The sequence below is a fragment of the Lithobates pipiens genome, unplaced genomic scaffold (assembly GCF_037356315.1).
Source record: "Lithobates pipiens isolate NorthernLeopardFrog02 unplaced genomic scaffold, aLitPip1_a1.2 Scaffold_28, whole genome shotgun sequence".
Lineage (NCBI taxonomy): Eukaryota > Metazoa > Chordata > Amphibia > Anura > Ranidae > Lithobates > Lithobates pipiens.
The window spans coordinates 157,574,119-157,593,751 of record NW_027507789.1 but is presented as its reverse complement, the minus strand read 5'-3'; the positions used below and the strand labels follow the sequence as shown (position 1 = coordinate 157,593,751).

General features: G+C 36.5%; 1 protein-coding gene across 6 annotated transcripts in view; it reads left to right on the top strand.

Moving 5' to 3' along the window:
- Window positions 1–19,633, top strand: part of HOXB3 (homeobox B3) — an 81,340-nt gene that overhangs the window by 33,766 nt on the left and 27,941 nt on the right. For 4 of the 6 annotated variants that reach the window (XM_077459765.1, XM_077459766.1, XM_077459767.1 and 1 more), the window contains exons 2-3: window positions 1,130–1,325; window positions 13,473–13,533. The gene's annotated coding sequence lies outside the window, so the exon portion shown is untranslated. Of the gene's footprint in view, window positions 1–1,129; window positions 1,326–4,633; window positions 4,814–9,210; window positions 9,940–13,472; window positions 13,534–19,633 lie in introns of those variants that run through there. The other 2 variants (XM_077459770.1, XM_077459771.1) reach the window with 2 other exon arrangements.

Below are 19,633 nucleotides of genomic sequence, written 5' to 3'. Positions count from 1 at the left end.
CTTTAACCCTAGCTAGTTAGGAGGTTGCTAAAATGATACTACTTTAAGCCTAGCTAGTTGGGATGGTGCTATCATGATATTACTTTCACTCTAGCTAGTTAGAAGGTAACTACTTGGGAGGTTGCTAAATTATATTATTTTAACCCTAACCAGTTAGGAGGGTGCTAAAATATATTACATTAACCCTAACTAGTTGGAAGGTTGCTAAAATGATATTACTCTAAGCCTAGCTAGTTGGGCGGTTGCTAAAATAATATGTCTTTAACCCGAGCTATTTGGGAGGTCGCTAAAATTATATTACTTTAAACCTAGGCTATTGCTAACACTGGTGTTGTTGAAATTTTATTACCAGGTTAAAAAGTATAAACATGTCTGTATTAAGAGTTGTTTGATTTTTTTGATTTTTGATTTTTTTTTTGCACAGATGTTTCTCAGTGTTTCCATTTTTTCCTCCTTTTTTTCGTGTGTTTTTTTTATATTACAAAGGAGCTTGGCCACTGCAATAGCTCAAACCCTGACAAGCAAATAGATAATCAAGAAGACAAATGGCTTCTTTTGTGAGACACGGCCTTGTATTAATTTTCATTTTCTCTCTCTTACCGAATTTCAACTCTGAACTAAATATGATTTTTATTATTCTTTTTTTATTTTATTTTTTTTACTTTCCATTTGTTTAAGGTTGCTTTAAGGTTCAATAGTACATTTTAAATGTGTGATCCACTTGGAATACTCACTTAATAAATGTACCAGATAAATATTAGACAGGTGGGTAGTAGGAGACAAATGTAAAACATAAGTAAAGTAATCACAGATTTTTTTTTTAAATGTATTTAAATATTTTAAATTAGTTCGTTTAAATATAATGTCCCTGGTAATATTCAATCCCAGCTTCTGAATTAAAGACTACATCTGCAGCTCTTCTCCCCATTTGTTCCTCTTTTTTTTTTTTTTCGTGAGAAAGAAATAAAAGATGGTCTTTTTTTCAGGAACAGAATGGGCAATGCTGAATGTAAAGTTCACAACCATTATTTGTAGACACAGTCCCAAGAAAAATGTGAAAATTATGCAGAAAAATCATTAATCACTCGTTAAAAAAAAATACTTACCCCATGTCTTTGTTATTCAACAGAAGATCTGCGCGGACCGTATGTTGGGAGAAAAAAAAAAAGGAGAAAGGGTTTTTTGGATCCTCCAGAGAAAGTCTGAATTAGAGCATCTAGTTCTTTTTTTTTTTTTTTTCTCCCCTTCTGTCGACTTCGGGAAAAGTTCTACAAACATGGCTATGAAATTGGAAGCCTTGAGACCAGGATCCGGTATCGCTCAAGGTAACACAGCCCTGTCAAGCTAACGTTTTATTGCTTTATTACCTCCTGTCACATTTGTGTTTCAAACAAAAAACTCGCTTTGAAGTTGTGATTTCAATGTATCAGGACAAATCCAAGCAAGCTGCTTATCTGGTGTGCTTTTTTTTGTTTATTTATTTATTTACTTATTTATTTATGTTGTTGTTGCTTTTTATGCTATTGTTATGCTACACAGCCTTTGCACCACATGTCCCCTTTATGCATAATTTAATAACCATTAATAGATTACCTTAGATATTAGTATGACAATAGTTTATGCACATTGATTGTATTAAATATAGGACTTTTTGCACCCTTTCTACTCTTGGTTCAAATCATTTGTTTCAGTAGAAATTGTGCTTATTTTTGTGGTGATCACAGCCTGTATTTGGGTCAAGTAAATATGTGCATGGGTTAAAAAAAAAGGCAAGGAATGCAGGAAGGAATGAGCAGTGAGTTCATCTGCAGGGCAAGACAGTGTAATGAGCAGAGAATGACCCAGGAAACCCCATGACCTCTGCAAGGTCGGAAAAAGCTGTGTTTAACATCTCCTACACAGAGCAAAACACCAAACTCCAAGATTTCCAGAAAGATCAGAGCTGCAGGTCTAAAGGTGAATGCATTGTGCAAGGATCTGGCTGCAGGCCTTCTACATCTCATGTACAGGCATACCCAATTTTTGGGGTTCTGGAAAGTGCAAAATCAGGCTCACTTCTGCATTGAAACCAATGAGCTTCCATGTTTTATTACCAAAGCTTAATTGAACTGGGGTTAGAAGCTCATTGGTTTCTATGCAGTAGTGAGCATAATTTTGCACTTTCCAGCTTTAGTAAATAAACTCCACTGTGCACTTAAAAGTGGGGTATGCCTGTATAGGTATAATATCTTGTATACCAAAAAAAAAAAAACCAACATAGGCTGTCACGTGCCCTAGGGTTAGCACTCCACCTACTACATTGTTCTTTCTTTTTCAAAGGTAGATAGCAATCATATCCTTCTGTTAGTCTGGGTGTTGGCCATACACAAGTACATACCATACACAGCACACAGCATACATGAGGCTGATTTACTAAAGGATCTGAGACTCTTAGGCTGGCCATACATGTCCAATTATCTATACAATATACAATTTCCCTTTAGAGTTACCTTAAACTATGTAGTTCAAGCATCTGCCGAATTGGATGCAATTGAAAGTTGTTTAGTTTTGACCTCATATTATATGTTTTTTGGTAAATCTAAAGGGAAATTGTACAAGAATATTGAACATGCATTGGCAGCCTAACTTAATAAATAGTGTGAATTTTAATTTTAATTAACAAATCAGGTAAGAAGACAATTCGTGATTACTTTGAATACTCAATCATGAGCAGATTAATTCATTTGCTTTTCACCTGATTGAATAAATGAAATGAATATTCACACAATTTATTAAGTGAAGGTTCTTGACTCCTTTAGAAAGCCAGCTCGTATATATGTCCACTTATATCTATGATCTACATGCTGTAGTTATTATATATATATATATACTCCTCAAAGCTGGAGAAATAGTATCTATTTTGATGCCAGGACCTTTTAACTTGGTGACAAATTTCAGAGCAATTTAAAATTCACAAAGTATTCTTTTTAGCGTTTTTTTAGGTGCCATTTTTCCACTACAGACAAAAAGGAAAAAAAAAAAGTATATTCGTGTCCACCTACAAAGCACTGATAAAACGGAGAGAGTGTGAATGTGGAGAAGAGATAGTCAAAATGAATAGCAGGAAGAGATTCACTATTGTTCTGAGCCCAGGCTGAGGCTCAGAGATTTCTCCACTTCACCCTCCTCAATGACAGATTTATGACACCCAATAAAACCAGCTTGTTTAAATTCCTAAATCAATCTCTTCTGCTCATTACATAAACTTACCATTTATCTGCACCCCTGCACTCCCCAAAAGACTCCTTGAAGAACTCATCCACACGTCTAGATTCTTTGTTTTTTAATACAGATCTTTTTTTAAGGTGTATTTTCGACATTTTTTTCCAATATGAAGCTATATATCTCATTTCAAGTCATTATTATGTCATTCCAATATATATATATATATATATATATATATATATATATATATATAAAGAAGTGCATACATTTCTTTGTAACTACAGCTTGTGAATTTTGTTTGCCCTAGTGTAGTATAGCATTTTTGCATCAAAGTGTATATATATATATATATATATATATATATATATATATATATATATATATACTCCTTTCCCATTACTATCAATAATATTTAGACAATATTCCCATTTTTATATTAATATTAAGGGATGATAATGTGTGCTTGTAGACCAAGTAGAGTGGGTGTATCTTTGTATATACAACTACAGCTTGTGAATTACACGATTACCCTAGTATATAGCATATTGTGCAATACTTGTGGTATATATAGATTTATCTCTTATATATATATATATATATATATATATATATATATATATATATATAGTCATTGTTATTAATATTATTATTATTTCTTTTTTTTTTTTCATCAATGCCAATATCAAATGTCATTTTATGTGGCGTGGTGCAGGTGATGTTGACACAAACACATGTGTCTTTGTAACTCTATGTGTACCGTGTCAGTACCCTAGTGTCATTTTGTGCAATATATAGATATAGATATAGATATATAGATATATATCTATCTATCTATAGATAGATAGATATATATTTATATAAATATTATTAATATTATAATTATTATTTCATATATCCAATATCAAATGTAATTTTATGTTTGGTGCTGGTGATGTAGACACAAGCATGTGTGTTTTGTAACGCTATTATTTGTACCCTAGTGTCAGTCTGTGCATATATATATATATATATATATATATATATATATATATATATATATATATATATATATATATATATATATATATATATATATATATATATATATATATATTATTTATTTATTTATTTTCATTAATACCAATATCAAAAGTAATGTTATGTGTGTGTATATATATATATATATATATATTTTTTTTTTTTTTTTATTATTATTATTATTATTTATTTAGTCTCAACGAATGTCATTTTTGGTTGATGGTGATGTAGACACAAGAAAGTAGGTGCATGTATATGGTGTGCATGTTCTTCCAGTTCTTACTATAAAGAGACCCCGATGTTTTTGTGGAAGGTCATAGTGGTCCTCTGTGTATGGAAGTGAGACCCCCTCCTCCCCTTCCCTGTCACGTGATTCATTAAATAATTAATGCAGAGGTTGCAGGATAGATATGTATTCGTCAGGAAAATCGCAGACATGGTCTCCTTGTGTCTGACGTGAAATCCAACTGTCCTTAAAGAACAGCCTATAGCAGATCCAGAAGAAGAGAGCAGAGGCACAGGGAGAGAGGGAGAGAGAGAGAGGCTGGCATAAAACAAGTGGGATCAGAGCCACACCGTGGGCTGGATTATTGTAAGTAGCAGGGATTCCCTCTGTCTGTCTATGTCCATGTAAATTTATTGTGTCTTATTAATGTTATTGTCGTAAATGGTGACAAATAGCAATCTTCATTTCCTCCCATTCGTCCTCTATGTGTGTTTATACCCACAGAGTCGTTCAGACAGGATTTTTAGGATGATTCCCATACAATCCCCTTGATTTATGACAATAGAGGTGTCAGCACTGTGCTGCTGATGCCATTGTGTGTTTTGTGGGAGAGTTGTGTTGTTTATGATGCTGTCCACACGGAATAATTTCTCAGGATCATCATCTGATGAGAATCTCAAACGTGGAGAGAGATTTCTAAGCTTTTGCAGCCACCCCTATCCGGGATCATTTGCCATAGCATAGCAGCTAATAGGAACCTGGGCAGCTTGGACTCTCACATTACAGCCATAGAAGTAGGCAAGGGTGGAGCTATTGTTGTTTATTAAAGTTTCAACTTTTCAGCCATTACATAGACATAACTATAGGAGAGGACCTAGCTAGCTAGGGGATAATAGGTAGTGAGGAGTGGAGGGCTCAGGTACCTTCACAATGCAACAAAGCTTCCTGTTTTGTCTTTCAATACCTGGCCAGAGATTTGCTCTACATACATCAAATCATCATCCCATTTATCACAACAAAGGCAACCTGGTTTTCTATGGATGAGACTGCAGAGTATAGAGAACATAGCATGCATAGGGGTGCAATATAAGCAAGAGTGCAATATACCTGTATTCATTCAGGAGGAAGGAGCATTTATTTTTAGAACATAAATATTGACAGCATACACATTCCAAAAGGCTTATACATATTGCACATGAGATAGATAGATAGATAGATAGATAGATAGATAGATAGATAGATAGATAGATAGATAGATAGATAGATAGATAGATAGATAGATTTAAGTGAGTATGGGGTAAAGCTGTGTAGGTGACAAGGGTTATTTAATCACTGCTCCAGTCTGTAAACCTGATTGCAGTCAAATAAGAAATTCTCTAGGACTGCCATTAAATATTTATGCTGGCTGCAGAGAGAGAACAATATTGGCTGGTAGCAGTAATGTGCTCCACACCGTTACATTACTCCCAACAACTGCTCCATGCACACTGGGCTTAAAAAAACGTCTGTTCTCTTGGGAGGTAAAAAAAATGCTCATATAGAGCATTTTTTGTACAAAGTCTAGACGAGTTTAGTAGAGTTTTACATTTTTTTTCTGCTAGTAAGCTCCAATCAGAAACGCAAGTTTTTTTTCACTTTGAGCTCAAAATATGCCTCTAATCGAATGGGTTTTAAGATGTTCAGGAAATATTTTTCAATAATTGTAAATACTCAAAATTATTGTGATGGTATTATTATAATGAGTAATAATAATGATATGAATAATATTATTAATAATAATAATAATAATAATAACAATAATAATAATAATAAGAAGAAAAATAATAAAAAATCAGCAGCAGCAAATCTATCTATCTATCTATCTATCTATCTATCTATCTATCTATCTATCTATCTATATAAAACGCTTTAATGTACCATACATTCAGATATTAATTCACCTTCATTTTCCTCCCTGGTCGTATATTTTATATCTATATATCTATATAGATAGATAGATAGATAGATAGATAGATAGATAGATAGATAGATAGATAGATAGATTTATCTATCTATCTATCTATCTATCTATCTATCTATCTATCTATCTATCTATCTATCTATCTATCTATCTATCTATCTATATATTTTATATATAGATTGATAGATAGATTGATTGATAGATAGATAGATAGATAGATAGATAGATAGATAGATAGATAGATAGATAGATAGATAGATAGATAGATAGATAAATCTATCTATCTATCTATCTATTTATCTATCTATCTATCTATCTATCTATCTATCTATCTATCTATCTATATAGATATATAGATATAAAATATACGACCAGGGAGGAAAATGAAGGTGAATTAATATCTGAATGTATGGTACATTAAAGCGTTTTATATAGATAGATAGATAGATAGATAGATAGATAGATAGATAGATAGATCATAGTTGGGTAAGTTGTACTCAGGCAAGGCACTGACACTATAGGCAGGTTATAAATTCAGATTTTGAGGCCATTCAAAGCACAACAGAACAAAGAAGGGCTGAATGTAGCTGGATTTCCCAGTGTGGTGTATTACATCACAATACACAACCATTACATTTCTCTGGTTAATCATTCACAGTACCACAAACTTTTTATAATAGTATGTCTACATAAACACACACCACATACAATACACCCAACTCAAACATACAGCTTTGTAGTCACATACAGCACCACTTTTATATTTCCAAATACATCTGAACACTTTGATTCCTTCTTTTTTTTTAACTTTAGTTTTAAATTTGTTATGTACGTTCTTGTGTGTGAGAATATCCATAGAGCATATATGTTGTTGTTTTTTCAGGGTTGTGTTTGAATGGGTACATGCTTGCTTTTTTGTGTATACATCATCATAATACTGTAATAATCATAGCTACAGCATACATATAGATAATATACTTTAAAAATCGATTATTCCTTAAATAAAATGAGAGTGGATAGTGTAAACTGGACAGTGATCAGAGAAAGCAGAAAAGAGGAGATGTATATTCATCTAGGTTGATGGCCAAGGGCTAAGAAAATGAGATGAACAGAGTGGTCGCAGGAGAGCCCTATAATGAGAAAATAGCATTAGTTCTATGGAAATGAAAGAAGAAAGTCAATGAAGCAGGGGAACTGAGATGGCAGGGTGGGTAGACAGAGGAGGTAAAAGAAAGTTTAAGGTTAGTAAATGAAATAGCCCGGAGAGAGGCAGAGGAGTCTTCTTTTGTCTGTGGTGCCCTTGTGATTCCAGAAAATGCAAAAGTCATTTCTCAAGTAGCCATGTGGTTACTGCATTTAGAGATCCTGTGTTTCCAGTTACAAACATCATTTCCGTTAAATTTGTCACCTCCTCAGCTTTTGGCAAAGGTACAACAAACGGATATTGAACAGCCGAGTGCTAAAGTGTGGAAAAGGGCTAAGGGCTGTTCCTGATTTATCTTAGATGTATAAGGGCCAGGCGGTGTGGGCCCCGACATGAGATAAGATGTGTGAACAGACAGAAATTTGTATCTAAAATAATAATAATGATGGTCATTTTATTTTATATATATATATATATATATATATATATATATATATATATATATATATATATATATATATATATATATATACATTCTATAATAATAATGATAATAGTTTCATTTTATATATATTATTTTAGATGCAAAATAAAAAAATCCTCATCCTTTATTTTGTATATATATATATATATATATATATATATATATATATATATATAAATAACATTTATTTTTTTAAATACAAAAAATACAATTAATATGATTAATATGATATATATATATATATATATATATATATATATATATATATATATATATATATATACACACACATGCACACATATCGAGCTATAGAATTATTTTAACAAAATATCCCTTCAGAGCAGAACTATGAAACCGAATCCTAGTATTTTCTCAGAAAATTGTCTTCCATTAAATTTCCCCCAGTCTCGGAATGATTCTCCTAGCCTCCAGCAAAGCTGAATATATTTACCAAGCGGTTCATCTGCTCAGGAATGAAATCTGAGACAAACCACAAGGTCCTCAGTGACCTTAATGTAATTGATTTTATCATAAATCCTCAACTTGATGAAGAAACAAAGTTTTCATTGAAGTAAATTGATATTAATGGAGTTTTTTTTTTTTTTTGGAAATTTCAACTACCTTTGTTGTTGCTTGCCATCTCAGTGTTTCTTTCATTAATTGGTAGGAAATAGCAGACAATGCTGTCAGTGTTTAGATGGCAAATCCTAGAAGTTCTGCTAGAAACCATTTCCTACTCTTATTTTAATGTCCGCTGTAGAAATAATTGGAAAATCGCTTAAGTGGTCCGTTTTTTTTTAATAGGAAATGACAATTTATATCGGCTTCATCTTAAACCTACTGAAGCTTAAATAATGGTCTCCAAATAAAGGGAATAAACGACTTTTGAGTCAATACTTTCTCTTGTGGGAGACCTAACATGTAGTCAGGGTATGACCTCGGCTTTGGAGATCCTACAAATAAGTAATCCTACAATAAGGACATTGATACCCAGTTAAATATTAACCACTGAGGCTTCTTTTTCATGTTTAAATTGCTACCGGGTACTGCAGACACATTGATTTTTTTTTAGGTCATGTAATTAAAAAAAATATACAAGTTCATTTTTAAACAACTTAAAAAACATCTGTTGTGTGACCAATGTGCAATTACAATCCTCAACCAGTAAGCTCCATGCAGCTGGGAGGGTGGAGAACATTGTAGATCCTTGAATGGACTCTGCCCAACTTTAGGACTCCAGAAGTCGGAGATGGCCCCTGTTTTCGTTTTGTGCAGGGGGGCCCAAATATTCTATGAGGTCACCGTTCAACAGGCCAGCACGTGGGGATGGTTCCTCATGGAAGTAGTTAGATAAAGCCAAGTAGTGTTTTTTTGTCTTGGTTGATATGGAGCGTGGGTGTGAGCCAGCCCTCCTCCTCTTAGACCCACCACCAGCAAAGTGCAGAGTCAGGTTATTATTTTAAAGGGGGGGTAGCAGAGCCCTGTAGCTCCCACCAGATGCACCGCTTTGAAGCGCTGGTCCTGCTAGGAACAGGAATTTTATCAGCTCCTCTGTACTCCATACATTCCTGGACTGAGTTTTCACTCACCTCCAGACTTTCTGGCCCTCAAGATGAAAGCAACCCGGCAGACCTTCAGCCAACAGCAGGGAACATCCATAAAACTTCTGGCACTGTGATCCTCTGGAAGACCTGCCAAGGAGATACATGAACAAGGCGATCCTGCTCCTCTGGCCATCTCTGGGTCCTTGTCCTACATCTGATCTATGTGTTTCTCTGCCAGCAATCGCAGGTCAGCCAGCAATGAGTCCTCTGCAGGAGAGGTGACCTCTGACAGAAGCCTTGCAAAGGTCTTTCATTCTCTTGTAGCTATCTCAAGAATAATATCTTAATCTACGTTCTCAGGTGAGTTTATATAGGCACACTATTAGCCATGTATAAGAACTGCTTGTATTGTTAACTCAGCATTGGAACAGGTCCTATTCTACAACCCCCCATTAGTACTAATTGTTTTCTAAGTTCTCAAGTGGGTTTACAAAAGAGCAGTGTTAGCCATAGGTACATATAGGAGCTTGTATTGCTAGCTCTTTCACTAGAAACATTTCAGATATGAATAATGGGTGCATGCCCTAATATGTACTAATAGCAAAATGGCAAGCATTGGGACAGGTCCTATGCACATCTACAATCCCCCATTAGTACTAATATTTCCTACGTTCTCAAGTGGGTTTACAAAGTAGCAATGTTAGCCATATAGGCACATATAGGAGCTTGTATTGTTAACTCTTGCTCTACTATGGCTCTGTGTGCTACTAGCAAATTGATAAGCATTGGTGCAGGTCCTATGTAATTCCTAAGTTCTCAAGTGAGTTTACAAAGCAGCAATGTTATATATGGGCACATAAGAGCTTGCACTGTTAACTCTTTCACTAGAGACATTTCTGATATGAATAATGGGTGTTCTACTATGTGCAACTAGCAAATTGGTAAGCATTAAAACAGGTCCTATGTCATTTTACAATCCACCGTTAGTATTACATGTTCCTAAGTTCTTAAGTGGATGTACAAAAGAGACATTTTAGCCATATAGGCCCATATAGGAGCTGATATTGTTATCTCTTCACCAGAAACATATCTTATATGAAAAATTGGTGCATGTTCTAGTCTAGTGTGTGCAACAACTCTGTGCAATTCAATTCTACTATCTCCTCTAATTGCTAATTTACCAAATGTCTCAAGTGAGTGTAGAAAGGCACAATATTAGCCACATTTTTAATATGAATAATAGGGTGCATGTTCTACTATGTGCTACTAGCAAATTGGTAAACATTGAAACTGGTCCTTGGTAAACATTGAAACTGGTCCTTTGTAAATCTACAATCACCAATTTTCATAAGTTCTCAAGTTGGTTTACAAAGGCACTATTAGCCACATAGGAACATATAAGAACATGCTATGTTAACTCTTTCACCATGAACATTTCTGATATGAAAAATAGATGCATGCTCTAATTTGCGCTACTACTCTTTTTGCTGCACTTCTACAATCTCGCATTGGTACTTATACGTTCTCAAGTGGGTTTACAAAGGAACAATATTAGCCATATAGGCACATATTAAGTGTATTGTTAACCCTTTAACCTTTCTACCAGAAAAAATTCTCATATGAATATTGAGTGCATGTTGTAGTATGAGCTACTACTTCTATCAGGTCCCATTCTACAATCTCCCATGAATACTTATTTTTTCTAAGCTCGCAATTCAGTTTACAAATGCCAAATAATAGCCATATAGGCACATATAAGAATTTGTATTATTACCTCTTTTATCAGAAACCTTTCTGGTATGAAAATGGGTGCATGTTCTAGTATGTGCTACTACTATACCCGACCCAATTCTACAATCTCCCAACACTACTATTTTTTAGTAGTTCTCAAATGGGTTAACAAAGGAACAGTATTAGCCATATAGGCACACATAAGAGCTTGTATTGTTAACTCTTTCACCAGAAACCTTTCTGATATGAGTAATGGGTGCATGCTCTAGTATTCGCTACTACTCTATTAATTGGGAAGCACTGGAACAGATCCGTTACAATTCTACAATCCCCACTCAGTACTCATTTTTTCCTAAGTAATAACTTTTATCTTGAATCCAGCGAGGAAATGAATAATTAACTGGCTGTGATGTGTGTTTTGTGGCCTGGTGCCAGGGCCACGTGTAATAAAGGATATATAGCCACCGTTCCATGCTTTTCGAGGTCATAATGATTTGTGAGGGTTTTATACACAGTTAAAAAATATGTGCTAATAATATTTAAAGACCAGTAACTCACAGGCTGAAGGAGGATTATAGATGAGATTTGATATATATCACTGGGACGCAAGACTACTCAAAGGGAAACACGTGGCTGCAACAAAGAATATACAAGATTATGTACATAACGTTACACCTCTGTATAAATCCTGTATTTATTGTGGCACTGACAAGCAGAAATGGGAGCCCCATTTCATATTTATACATGTCAGGGGCCTAGGTGCATAAAAATCTGAATGTGGACGATCATTTATATAATGGTGGGCTATTTATCAAAAAAAAATTGGGATGGGCATACCTATTCCCCTTTAACAAAAATGCTCTATAACAAAAACTATCCTAAAAAGTTATGGGATTGATTTACTAAATGCAAATAGGCTGTTCACTTTGCAATTGGATTGTTTGCTTAGCTTAATGAATGAGGTGAAGCTGTGTTGACTTCCATCATCCAATCATGTGCAAGGAAAAAAAAATCTCTTTTGTATTTTCCTTGCATGTGATTGGGCATTTTTGCAAAGAGCGTTACCAAGCTAAGGGAAAATTCCCTTGCAAAGTGAACAGCCTATTTGTCTTTAGTAAATAAACCACAAGACAATTCTTTATATTCCTTATAAAATAGCAATACTACTACTACTGCTACTAAAATAGCAATACTATTACTACTACAATAGCGATACTACTACTACTAAAATAGCAATACTACTACTAATAACAATATAATAATAATAATTATAATAATAAATAAATACAATAAAAAATGGACACTGGACTTTGTAAAGAAGGTAGTTTTTTGGCACATTTTAAATGATATAGCCCCACAGATATTTATAAATCCTACACAATGTTGTTGACTTGCTAAAGGAGGCTGCTTACTTAGCTTAGCAAATAAGGAGAAGCTGTGTTCATTTTGCACATTCTCATCTGCAGGAGAAATTAAATAAATGGATTTCGCTTGCACATGTTTAAACTAAGCACACTTCACTTGATTCACTATAGGTGAAGTTGCACTAAACAAATTCAACCATTTATTTAGTAAATCAGCATAAAATATCCATATAAAAGGATAAAGACAAGCAACAGAGAAATCTATCAAGGACATCAATGAAGGACAGATACAAGGGACATATGAGCAAACGCTTGATTAAGGAGTTAGATTTTTTATTTTTATTTTAAAGAATCTCAATTTATTATTGTGTTCTGAGTTACAAAAGAATCACAGTGTCCACTATTCAGAGTAATGTATATTTTATTAAATTCCCTTCAACCAGATCGAAGTGAACAGAGACAAGTTTACACATTAGTAAATCACTCCCATAGGAAGTGTGTGACTCATTTAGCACACACTTCCTGTGGGAGTGATTTACTAAGGGGTAATTTGTTTAGCAGCCTTGGCTACCAGTGTTCCTTACAAAGACTAGATTATATGAAGGTACAACATTTACTAAGAAAGTAAAACGAATCCAAAATGGATATTACTTCAAGGAATTAAAGCTTGTTATATATTGAGAACCCTAAACCATAGAACATATAACAGGTTAATCAATACTTGGTGTTTGGCATTTGTACAAAGAGGGAGTTCTGTTCTATCATCTGGTAACAAGTTTTGTTGCTTTGATCCCACAGACCCTCTTTGCTGTCTTTTCCTGTTGCTCATCAAGATATACTGGACAAGATTATTAAATTGGTAAGTTTAACTCTTCAAAATGTGACATTGAGGGGGGATTTATTAATGGAGGGATATTTCCCTTTCTTCAGATGAAATATGCAATTATTTGTATTTTTACTTTATTTATCATTCACTTAAAACTCATGTATTAAAAAAAGATGATCTTATCTGAGTTTGTTAAAGTCATGTGCAATTATAACCAGGTGGTGGCGAAGTGTGACAAAAAAAAATATAAATAACATAAAAAAAACCTCAATTAAGAAAAGCAGTATAGTCTTAAAAACAAAAAACAAAACAAAAAAAAACCCAGTAAAAGCTGATTCTCTGGAGTCTTTATCTGAATAGTAATAGGAGGTGTCAGAGTCAGGACACGCCCCCTACAGTGGGCTCTATTATTCTGCTCCTGTAATATGTAACCAGTTCCACTTAGTAATCATTTAAGTGTAATTGACTCAGGCATCCTTTGCATTACCCTGACGAGGTGTCTGTTAGTCCTCCTTGTTAGATAAGACAGAGAATGACAAGCAATGCCCTGCACACCCCCTGATAAGAGGTATGTATGCACATCTGTACTCTGCAAGAATTTAGGCTTCATGTAAAACTGGGGTTAAAAAAAAAAAAAATGCCAGTTCCTTTGGCAAAAAAAAAATCCTAATTTTTGTACACATGCAATTGCTTAGTGTTTTTTCTGCCAGAAAAGCAACCAGATTATTATTTTTTTTTGTTCCTGTCTCTATATGCTGAGCTTAAAATACGCCTCTGTGCATGGACACATAGGATAACACTGAGCGGATTCTATAGGCAGAACACAAATCTCCTGTAGAAGTAGTGTTTTTTTTAAGCAAGTGTGTTTGCATGTGACGTTTTTTTTTCTTGTATTTTCTTTCAGCTTGTAAAAGCAACACTGTGGTTAGCATATGTGTCCAGGCACATTTGGCTTCATGCACACTGGGCTTACAAAAAAAAAAAACATAAAAAAAAAACGCCAGTTGCCTTGGCAGAAAATCTTTTTGTACATACGTTTAGGAGAGTGTTTGGCGTTTTTTCTGCTAGAAAACTCCAATCAGAAAGCAGATGCACACTAGCGTTTTTTTTTTTAAGCTCCTAGAAGCTGTTATTTTTTTTCCTGCTCCTAGAAGCTAAATAGCGTTATCCTATGTGTCCATGTACACTACTTTAGGCTATTAGCGTTTTGTCTAGGAGCAGAAAAAAATGTTTTTGTAGTTTCAAAAATAAATTTTAATGGAACTGCTAATAAAACACTATTGCTCTGAAAGAAAACACTACTACTACTAAAAAAACAATATTACTAGCGTTTTTTACCCAGCCATTTTTTCCAGCTTTGTTACTAAACCCACAACAGTAAAATCATAAAGTCTGTATATGCAGTAAAAAAAAGCATGCTTGTTATACTCACTGTGGAACCTAAAGGGTTATCCTCCACATTGTGTAAAAATGCTGTTTAACCACTTCAGCGCCGGAAGGATTTACCCCCTTCCTGACCAGGCCATTTTTTGCAACATGGCACTGCATTGCTTTAACTGACAATTGCGTGCTCGTTCGATGTTGGACCCAAACAAAATTGATGTCCTTTTGTTTCCCCACAAATAGAGCTTTCTTTTGGTGTTATTTGATCACTTCTGCGGTTTTTATTTTTTGCCCTATAATCAAAAAAGTGCAAAAAAAAAAAAAAAAAAATATATATATATAATATTATATAATATTTTTTTTGTGTCACTTTTTGCTATAATATATATATATATATAAAAATCTTCCTCAGTTTAGGCCAAAATATATACATATTTTTGGTTAGGGGATAGTTTTATGGCATTTTTATTATAATTTTTTTTTTACTAGTAATGGCGGTGATCAGCGATTTTTAGCGAGACTGCGATATTGCGGCAGACAGATCAGACACTTTTTTGGGACCATTTACATTTATACAGCGAGCAGAGCTAAAAATAGCAAATGATTACTCTATAAATGTCACTGGCAGGGAAGGGAGTTAACACTAGGGGGCGATCAAGGGGTTAAAGTGGTGTTCCACACACAAAAAAAAATTATTAAAATTTCTAAAAAACATTTGGATTTTTTTTTAACTCACCTCTAAATGCCTGTTGCTAGAGGGTCCCTTGTAGTCTGCCTCCTTCAGTGCCTGGGCTCCTGATGTCACTTCCCCGTGGCGCAGGAAGGGCTCAGCTCTGCCCCCTCCCCCCTGTCAGTCATCTGGGACACGGGACATGTGACAGTTCCCAGATGACTGCACTGCTAATCACGGCGCACTGTGCCGCTCGCGCATGCGCAGTGTGTGCCCGGCTGTGAAGCCACAGCCAGGTGCCCACAGTTGCAATGCCGGTGCCACCGAGAGGAGGGGAGGAGGAGCGAGGCTTCGTTCCCCCGCATCACTGGACCCTGGGACAGGTGAGTGTCTGATTATTAAAAGTCAGCAGCTGCAGTATTTGTAGCTTCTGACTTTAATTTTTATTTTTTTTAAGGGAAACTCTTCTTTAAGTGTGTCCTAGGGAGGTGTTTCTAATTGTGGGGGGATGGGACTGACAGGGAGTAGAGAGAGATCGCTGTTCCTGATCACTTGAAACAGCAGATCTCTCTACTTTCCTGACAGAATGGAGATTTGTCTGTTTACATTGACAGATCCCCATTCTGGCTCTCTGAGGAGCAATTGCTGGTCGCCTGCAGACATCGCAGCTGCCGGACACGTGCATCGCGCTCCCCATAGCCCTTAAGCAGCTGCTGTACAGCTACAGTGTTTCACGCAGGGGTCAATGATCTCCCCTTCTTCCACTGTCCCCAATCCATCTCCTGATAGTATAGAGCCTTGGAGGCAAGCTGTACATGCTCAGTTTCGTCTGTATTGCTAGAGAGTTTTTTTTTTTTTCACTTGGGAGAGTGCATGTGATCAGTACAGGGCCAATAAGCACTGTCCAGACAGAGGGTCAGGGGTCCTGCATCCTCATAGGGTATCAGGGGAAAATGAAAACTCCTCCTACAAGCTTTAACCAGACACCTATAGAAGTTACAAGTCTGCTCTAACTACTGACGAGGAAAGGTATTTAGCGGTTTATATCTACTGAAATAATTGCATTTCAATGATCGTTGTACTGTGGGAGGCCAGATATAGTGAATGCAGGGGGTTTAGGTTTAGGTTTAGGTCCTGGGTTTAGTAACACCGCCTAAACGTGGTATTTAGTTGAGTCTAAGGCCTCATGCACACGGACGTTTTTACAGACGCTTTTTTGAGTGTTTTTTGCAGCTTAAAATTGGCCTGTCCATGTTAGTCTATGGCTTCATGCCCACCTAGGCGTTTTTGAGCTGCAAATGGCATAGGCGTTTTTAAGCTGTAAAAAAAACCCAGGACCAGTGCGTTCCTTGGCGCGGAGCTAGAGCTGTAAAAACACGAATCGCGGGAAAACGCGCAAAAACACGCACAAACGCGCAAAAACGCGCAACATATTTTCTTTGTTTTCTGAGTGCTATAGCCAAGAGATGTGTTTCTTTAAAAACGCTACTTAACGCTAACGCTAAAAAACGCGCAAAAATCGCCAATGAAAAACGCAGTAAAAATCACGTTTTTAACGCCGATTTTTCCAGGCGTCGGAGCTAGCTTTGCAGCCAGTTTTTTAAAACGTCCGTGTGCATGAGCACTAACAGTTTTCAATGTATATTTTTTCTAGTGTTTTGGGAAAAAATAGCACCTTGAGGTTTATTTAAAAAGTAGATACGGTTCACATAGCAAGAAGAATGATCACTTTCCAAGTGTTTGTTCACATAAGTTTAGTAAATAAGGTGATGCTATGTTCACTTTGAATATTCATGTGCAAGAGAGGTAAAAAAACAAAAACAAAACAAAAAAACAACTTTTTTCTTGTACATGATTGGATGATTGACGTGAACCTAGGTTCTTCTTATTTACTGAAGTGAAACAGCAATGTGAAAATACACTTTGCAATGCGTAAAAACTTTAATAAATCACCCCCTCTCTAATCTGGTTCCTGGAAGCTAAAATCCAGCAACAAGCAAAAGTATATCACATAGGTGAAAGTCTATAAGTTCCACCACATTTCAAAGCCACATGTCAGCAACTTCAGGTGCGACTTTGAAGACATCCGTGTGGCTTTATACACAGATGTCTATGCAAGTCGCACCCAAAATCGCAGTGCAGTAACTACTTTTCAAATCGATGCAGCGCCCCAAAGTCGGTGTTCCATTGATTTGAACATAGCCATTGCCAACAATAGGGTGCGACTTGTCATGCAATTTGACCTGTCAAGTTGTATGACAAGTCGCTCCAATGTGTGGACCTTTCTATAGGTCATACATACAGAATAAAGGATACATTATATTCTTCCCTTCCACTTAGACCCCTTTCACACTGCCAGGGTTTTTCAGGCGCTACAGCGCTAAAAATAGTGCCTGTATAGCGCCTGAAAAAGCGTCTCTATTCACTCCAGTGTGAAAGCCAAGCTTGAGGGCTTTCACACTGAAGCGGTGCACTGGCAGGGCATCAGAAAAAGTCCTGCTAGCAGCTTCTCTGAGGTGTTGAAGGAGCGGTGAACTCAACACTCCTCCACCGCTGCTCCCCATTGAAATCAATGGAGTAGTGCTGCGATACCGCTGGAAAAACGCCGATCTGGCGGTATTTTGCGGGCAGATTTAACCCCCTTTCACCTGCTAGTGCATGGGGGTTAAAAAAACCCTGCTAGTGGCCAAATAGCGCCGCTTTACCGTCATTTTAGTGGCGCTATTTGGCCCCCTGTGGCTCGGTGTGAAAGGGCTCTTAAGGTATGATGTGATAGTATGCATCACATACTAGCACAATATGACACTTATCTGAAAACAAAGCCCCCCCCCCCAACGATGACAGCGCTTCCATCTTCACTGTCTTCCTTCTGGGTTTGTGGGCTTCAGCTGTATGAATGGGCGAGCCGTGATGATGTCACGTAGGAGTTATAACCGTAGCACCGGGCTCAGTTCATTCAGAGCCCAGTGCGCATGCACAGCTGCTGCCAGAGTAAATATCTCCTAAATGGTGCACGTTTAGGAGATATTTACTGTACCTATAGGTAAGCTTTATTATAGGCTTACCTATAGGTAAAAATCAAGGAAGTGACTTTACTAACGCTTTAATTAAGTAGCCGAACAACACATATTTGTTGGCATTTCTGCATGTTATTTGCTTGCTAATCCCTCCCCAGGGTGTGTATGCAGAAGAACCCATTCATAGACCTGTTTACATTACTCTCACCACCAAACTGTTAAAGGCCATGGCGCTGATTTACTAAAGGCAAATAGAATGTTCACTTTCCAAGGGAAGTTGCACTTTTTAAGGGAATTTTACCCAAGATCCTAATTAATGAGGTGAAGCTCTTCTGACTTCCACCATCCGATCACATGATGCAAGCAAAAAAAGCTTTTTTTCCCCCTTGCAAATGATTGGGAAGATTTGCAAAGCAGAATTTTACCGCATTCACTATGCCCTGAGGAAAATTCTCCCTCAAGGGGCAACTTCCCTTGCAAAGTAAACGTCCCATTTGGCTTTAGTAAATCAACCCCAATATTTTACTGTTTTTTTATGGGTTACAATCATAGGTGTTCGCAGCCTATTGCACTAGGGTGTGTATCCCAAAGCTCAAACTCACATGCTTTTCTCTGCAGCCTCAGCTGCTTTGGACAGTGAATGAATGGAAAGTGGTCAGTGCTGAGCAGCTTCCTGTTCATTCACAAACTGAAGCATAGTAAACACAGTTTACTATGCTTCAGCCAGTGCCGGGACAAGGTCACCCAGGGCAAAGATACCAAACTGCGCCCCCTTTCCCTTAGGGTTAGGGTCAGGGTGCCCCCTACCCCTGCAATAAACCATTGCGCCAGGGGCAGCCGCCCCTCCTGCCCACCCCTTGACCCAGCCCTGGCTTCAGCTATGAATAAACACAGTGAGTGAGTGTGTTCTCTGTGTTCATTTAGAAAAACAACTGGCTGGTAAATTAAACATTGACTAGCCCTTTCCCCCACTCTCCATCCTGAAACATAACCCACAGCAGCCGAAGGGAGAGGACTGTTGGGGGGGGGGGGGCAACAAGGGGTTGGCCTGGGTAGTAGGGGG